The sequence below is a fragment of the Triticum aestivum genome, chromosome 7A (genome assembly GCF_018294505.1).
Source record: "Triticum aestivum cultivar Chinese Spring chromosome 7A, IWGSC CS RefSeq v2.1, whole genome shotgun sequence".
Taxonomy (NCBI): Eukaryota; Viridiplantae; Streptophyta; class Magnoliopsida; order Poales; family Poaceae; genus Triticum; species Triticum aestivum.
In genome coordinates this window covers 75,523,397-75,531,018 of record NC_057812.1, presented here as the reverse complement: position 1 = coordinate 75,531,018, position 7,622 = coordinate 75,523,397, and positions in this window count along the sequence as shown.

The following is a 7,622-nucleotide window of genomic DNA, read 5'->3' as shown; positions in this document are numbered from 1 at the left end:
GTTGAACTAGCTCTATAGCCTAGTACAAATAATTTTACACTAGAGTTGAACTAGCTCTATAAGCTAGTTCAAATAATTTTACAATAGAGTTGAACTAGCTCTATAGCCTAGTACAAATAATTTTACACTAGAGTTGAACTAGCTCTATAAGCAAGTTGATATAATTTTACACTAGAGTTGCACTAGCTCTATAGCCTAGTACAAATAATTTTACACTAGAGTTGAACTAGCTCTATAAGCTAGTTCAAATAATTTTTACACTAGAGTTGAACTAGCTCTATAGCCTAGTACAAATAATTTTACACTACAATTGAACTAGCTCTATAAGCTAGTTGACATAATTTTACACTAGAGTTGAGCCAGCTCTGTAAGCTAGTTCAAATAATTTTACACTGGAGTTGAACTAGCTTTATAGGCTAGTACAAATAATTTTACACTAGAGTTGAACTAGCTCTATAAGCTAGTTAAAATAATTTTACAATAGAGTTGACCTAGCTCTCTATAGCCTAATACAAATGATTTTACACTAGAGTTGAACTAGTTCTATAGCCTACTACAAATAATTTTACAATAGAGTTGAACTAGAACTATAAGCTAGTTCAAATAATTTTACACTAGTGTTGAACTAGCTCTATAAGCTAGTTGAAATAAATTTTTCACTAGAGTTGCACTAGCTCTATAGCCTAGTACAAATAATTTGACACTAGTGTTGAACTAGCTCTATAAGCTAGTTCAAATAATTTTACACTCGAGTTGAACTAGCTCTATAGCCTAGTACAAATAATTTTACACTAGAGTTGAACTAGCTCTATAAGCTAGTTCAAATAATTTCACACTAGAGTTGAACTAGCACTATAGCCTAGTACAAATAATTTTACACTAGAGTTGAACTAGCTCTATAGCCTAGTACAAATAATTTTACACTAGGGTTGAACTAGCTCTATAAGCTAGTTAAAATAATTTTACACTATAGTTGAACTAGCTGTATAAGCTAGTTCAAATAATTTTACACTAGAGTTGAACTAGCTCTATACCCTAGTACAAATAATTCTACACTAGATTTGAACTAGTTCTATAGCCTATTACAAATGATTTTACACGAGAGTTGTACTAGCTCTATAAGCTAGTTCAAATAATTTTACAGTAGAGTTGAACTAGCTCTATAAGCTAGTTAAAATAATTTTACACTAGAGTTGAACTAGCTCTATAGCCTACTACAAATAATTTTACACTAGAGTTGAAATAGCACTATAAGCTAGTTCAAATAATTTTACACTAGAGTTGAACCAGCTCTATAAGGTAGTTGAAATAAATTTTTCACTAGAGTTGCACTAGTTCTATAGCCTAGTAAAAATAATTTGACACTAGCATTGAACAAGCTCTATAAGCTAGTTCAAATCATTTTACACTCGAGTTGAACTACCTCTCTAGCCTAGTAAAAATAATTTTACACTAGAGTTGAACTAGCTCTATAAGCTAGTTAAAATAATTTTACACTAGAGTTGAACTAGCTCTATAAGCTAGTTCAAATAATTTTACACTAGAGTTGAACTAGCTCTCTAGCCTAGTACAAATAATTTTACACTACAATTGAACTAGCTCTATAAGCTAGTTGACATAATTTTACACTAGAGTTGAGTCAGCTCTGTAAGCTAGTTCAAATAATTTTACACTGGAGTTGAACTAGCTTTATAGGCTAGTACAAATAATTTTACACTAGAGTTGAACTAGCTCTATAAGCTAGTTAAAATAATTTTACAATAGAGTTGACCTAGCTCTCTATAGCCTAATACAAATGATTTTACACTAGAGTTGAACTAGTTCTATAGCCTACTACAAATAATTTTACAATAGAGTTGAACTAGAACTATAAGCTAGTTCAAATAATTTTACACTAGTGTTGAACTAGCTCTATAAGCTAGTTGAAATAAATTTTTCACTAGAGTTGCACTAGTTCTATAGCCTAGTAAAAATAATTTGACACTAGCGTTGAACAAGCTCTATAAGCTAGTTCAAATCATTTTACACTCGTGTTGAACTAGCTCTCTAGCCTAGTACAAATAATTTTACACTAGAGTTGAACTAGCTCTATAAGCTAGTTAAAATAATTTTACACTAGAGTTGAACTAGCTCTATAAGCTAGTTCAAATAATTTTACACTAGAGTTGAACTAGCTCTCTAGCCTAGTACAAATAATTTTACACTACAATTGAACTAGCTCTATAAGCTAGTTGACATAATTTTACACTAGAGTTGAGTCAGCTCTGTAAGCTAGTTCAAATAATTTTACACTGGAGTTGAACTAGCTTTATAGGCTAGTACAAATAATTTTACACTAGAGTTGAACTAGCTCTATAAGCTAGTTAAAATAATTTTACAATAGAGTTGACCTAGCTCTCTATAGCCTAATACAAATGATTTTACACTAGAGTTGAACTAGTTCTATAGCCTACTACAAATAATTTTACAATAGAGTTGAACTAGAACTATAAGCTAGTTCAAATAATTTTACACTAGTGTTGAACTAGCTCTATAAGCTAGTTGAAATAAATTTTTCACTAGAGTTGCACTAGCTCTATAGCCTAGTACAAATAATTTTACACTAGTGTTGAACTAGCTCTATAAGCTAGTTCAAATAATTTTACACTCGAGTTGAACTAGCTCTATAGCCTAGTACAAATAATTTTACACTAGAGTTGAACTAGCTCTATAAGCTAGTTCAAATAATTTCACACTAGAGTTGAACTAGCACTATAGCCTAGTACAAATAAATTTACACTAGAGTTGGACTAGCTCTATAGCCTAGTACAAATAATTTTACACTAGGGTTGAACTAGCTCTATAAGCTAGTTAAAATAATTTTACACTATAGTTGAACTAGCTGTATAAGCTAGTTCAAATAATTTTACACTAGAGTTGAACTAGCTCTATACCCTAGTACAAATGATTTTACACTAGATTTGAACTAGTTCTATAGCCTATTACAAATGATTTTACACGAGAGTTGTACTAGCTCTATAAGCTAGTTCAAATAATTTTACAGTAGAGTTGAACTAGCTCTATAAGCTAGTTAAAATAATTTTACACTAGATTTGAACTAGCTCTATAGCCTACTACAAATAATTTTACACTAGAGTTGAAATAGCACTATAAGCTAGTTCAAATAATTTTACACTAGAGTTGAACTAGCTCTATAAGCTAGTTGAAATAAATTTTTCACTAGAGTTGCACTAGTTCTATAGCCTAGTAAAAATAATTTGACACTAGCGTTGAACTAGCTCTATAAGCTAGTTCAAATCATTTTACACTCGAGTTGAACTAGCTCTCTAGCCTAGTACAAATAATTTTACACTAGAGTTGAACTAGCTCTATAAGCTAGTTAAAATAATTTTACACTAGAGTTGAACTAGCTCTATAAGCTAGTTCAAATAATTTTACACTAGAGTTGAACTAGCTCTCTAGCCTAGTACAATAATTTTACACTACAATTGAACTAGCTCTAGAAGCTAGTTGAAATAATTTTACACTAGAGTTGAGCTAGCTCTATAAGCTAGTTCAAATAATTTTACACTAGAGTTCAATATAAGCTAGTTCAAATAATTTTACACTAGAGTTGAACTAGCTCTGTAGCCTAGTACAAATAATTTTACACTAGAGTTGAACTAGCTCTATAAGCTAGTCCAAATAATTTTACACTAGAGTTAAACTAGCACTATAGCCTAGTACAAATAATTTTACACTAGAGTTGAACTAGCTCTATAGCCTAGTACAAATAATTTTACACTACAGTTGAACTAGCTCTATAAGCTAGTTCAAATAATTTTACAATAGAGTTGAACTAGCTCTATAGCCTAGTACAAATAATTTTACACTAGAGTTGAACTAGCTCTATAAGCAAGTTGAAATAATTTTACACTAGAGTTGCACTAGCTCTATAGCCTAGTACAAATAATTTTACACTAGAGTTGAACTAGCTCTATAAGCTAGTTCAAATAATTTTACACTAGAGTTGAACTAGTTCTATAGCCTATTACAAATGATTTTACACGAGAGTTGTACTATCTCTATAAGCTAGTTCAAATAATTTTACAGTAGAGTTGAACTAGCTCTATAAGCTAGTTAAAATAATTTTACACTAGAGTTGAACTAGCTCTATAGCCTACTACAAATAATTTTACACTAGAGTTGAAATAGCACTATAAGCTAGTTCAAATAATTTTACACTAGAGTTGAACTAGCTCTATAAGCTAGTTGAAATAAATTTTTCACTAGAGTTGCACTAGTTCTATAGCCTAGTAAAAATAATTTGACACTAGCGTTGAACAAGCTCTATAAGCTAGTTCAAATCATTTTACACTCGAGTTGAACTAGCTCTATAAGCTAGTTGAAATAAATTTTTCACTAGAGTTGCTCTAGCTCTATAGACTAGTACACATAATTTGACACTAGCGTTGAACTAGCTCTATAAGCTAGTTCAAGTAATTTTACACTCGAGTTGAACTAGCTCTATAGCCTAGTACAAATAATTTTACACTAGAGTTGAACTAGCTCTATAAGCTAGTTCAAATAATTTCACACTAGAGTTGAACTAGCACTATAGCCTAGTACAAATTATTTTACACTAGAGTTGAACTAGCTCTATAGCCTAGTACAAATAATTTTACACTAGAGTTGAACTAGCTCTATACCCTAGTACAAATAATTTTACACTATAATTGAACTAGCTATATAAGCTAGTTGAAATAATTTTACACTAGAGTTGAGCTAGCTCTATAAGCTAGTTCAAATAATTTTACACTAGAGTTGAACTTTCTCTATAAGCCTAGTACAAATAATTTTATGCTAGAGTTGAACTAGCTCTATAAGCTAGTTAAAATAATTTAACAATAGAGTTGACCTAGCTCTATAGCGTAATACAAATGATTTTACACTAGAGTTGAACTAGTTCTATAGCCTATTCCAAATGATTTTACACAAGAGTTGTACTAGCTGTATAAGCCAGTTCAAATAATTTTACAGTAGAGTGGAACTAGCTCTATAGCCTACTACAAATAATTTTACACTAGAGTTGAAATATCACTATAAGCTAGTTCAAATAATTTACACTAGAGTTGAACTAGCTCTATAAGCTAGTTGAAATAAATTTTTAACTAGAGTTGCACTAGTTCTATAGCCTAGTACAAATAATTTGACACTAGCGTTGAACTACCTCTATAAGCTAGTTCAAATAATTTTACACTCGAGTTGAACTAGCTCTCTAGCCTAGTACAAATAATTTTACACTAGAGTTGAACTAGCTCTATAAGCTAGTTAAAATAATTTGACAATAGAGTTGAACTAGCTCTATAAGCTAGTTCAAATAATTTTACACTAGAGTTGAACTAGCTCTATAGCCTAGTACAAATAATTTTACACTAGATTTGAACTAGCTCTATAAGCTAGTTCGAATAATTTTACACTTGAGTTGAACTAGCTCTATAAGCTAGTTCAAATAATTATACACTAGAGTTGAACTAGCTCTATAGCCTAGTACAAATTATTTTACACTAGAGTTGAACTAGCTCTATAAGCTAGTTAAAATAATTTTACACTATAGTTGAACTAGCTCTATAGCCTAGTACAAAGAATTTTACACTAGAGTTGAACTAGTTCTATAAGCTAGTTCAAATAATTTTACAATAGAGTTGAACTAGCTCTATAGCATAGTACAAATAATTTTACACTAGAGTTAAACTAGCTCTATAAGCTAGTTCAAATAATTTTACACTAGAGTTGAACTAGCTCTATAGCCTAGTACAAATTATTTTACACTAGAGTTGAACTAGCTCTATAAGCTAGTTAAAATAATTTTACACTATAGTTGAACTAGCTCTATAAGCAAGTTGAAATAATTTTACTCTAGAGTTGCACTAGCTCTATAGCCTAGTACAAATAATTTTACACTAGAGTTGAACTAGCTCTATAAGCTAGTTCAAATAATTTTACACTAGAGTTGAAGTAGCTCTATAGCCTAGTACAAATAATTTTACACTACAATTGAACTAGCTCTATAAGCTAGTTGACATAATTTTACACTAGAGTTGAGCCAGCTCTATAAGCTAGTTCAAATAATTTTACACTGGAGTTGAACTAGCTTTATAGACTTGTACAAATAATTTTACACTAGAGTTGAACTAGCTCTATAAGCTAGTTAAAATAATTTTACAATCGAGTTGACCTAGCGCTTTAGCCTAATACAAATGATTTTACATTAGAGTTGAAATAGTTTTATAGCCTACTACAAATAATTTTCCACTAGAGTTGAACTAACACTATAAGCTAGTTCAAATAATTTTACACTAGAGTTGAACTAGCTCTATAAGCTAGTTGAAATAAATTTTTCACTAGAGTTGCTCTAGCTCTATAGCCTAGTACAAATAATTTGACACTAGCGTTGAACTAGCTCTATAAGCTAGTTCAAATAATTTTACACTCGAGTTGAACTAGCTCTATAGCCTAGTACAAATAATTTTACACTAGAGTTGAACTAGCTCTATAAGCTAGTTCAAATAATTTCACACTAGAGTTGAACTAGCACTATAGCCTAGTACAAATTATTTTACACTAGAGTTGAACTAGCTCTATAGCCTAGTACAAATAATTTTACACTAGAGTTGAACTAGCTCTATACCCTAGTACAAATAATTTTACACTATAATTGAACTAGCTGTATAAGCTAGTTGAAATAATTTTACACTAGAGTTGAGCTAGCTCTATAAGCTAGTTCAAATAATTTTACACTAGAGTTGAACTTTCTCTATAAGCCTAGTACAAATAATTTTACGCTAGAGTTGAACTAGCTCTATAAGCTAGTTAAAATAATTTAACAATAGAGTTGACCTAGCTCTATAGCGTAATACAAATGATTTTACACTAGAGTTGAACTAGTTCTATAGCCTATTCCAAATGATTTTACACAAGAGTTGTACTAGCTCTATAAGCTAGTTCAAATAATTTTACAGTAGAGTGGAACTAGCTCTATAGCCTACTACAAATAATTTTACACTAGAGTTGAAATAGCACTATAAGCTAGTTCAAATAATTTACACTAGAGTTGAACTAGCTCTATAAGCTAGTTGAAATAAATTTTTAACTAGAGTTGCACTAGTTCTATAGCCTAGTACAAATAATTTGACACTAGCGTTGAACTAGCTCTATAAGCTAGTTCAAATAATTTTACACTCGAGTTGAACTAGCTCTCTAGCCTAGTACAAATAATTTTACACTAGAGTTGAACTAGCTCTATAAGCTAGTTAAAATAATTTGACAATAGAGTTGAACTAGCTCTATAAGCTAGTTCAAATAATTTTACACTAGAGTTGAACTAGCTCTATAGCCTAGTACAAATAATTTTACACTAGAGTTGAACTAGCTCTATAAGCTAGTTCGAATAATTTTACACTAGAGTTGAACTAGCTCTAGAAGCTAGTTCAAATAATTTTACACTAGAGTTGAACTAGCTCTATAGCCTAGTACAAATTATTTTACACTAGAGTTGAACTAGCTCTATAAGCTAGTTAAAATAATTTTACACTATAGTTGAACTAGCTCTATAGACTAGTACAAAGAATTTTACACTAGGG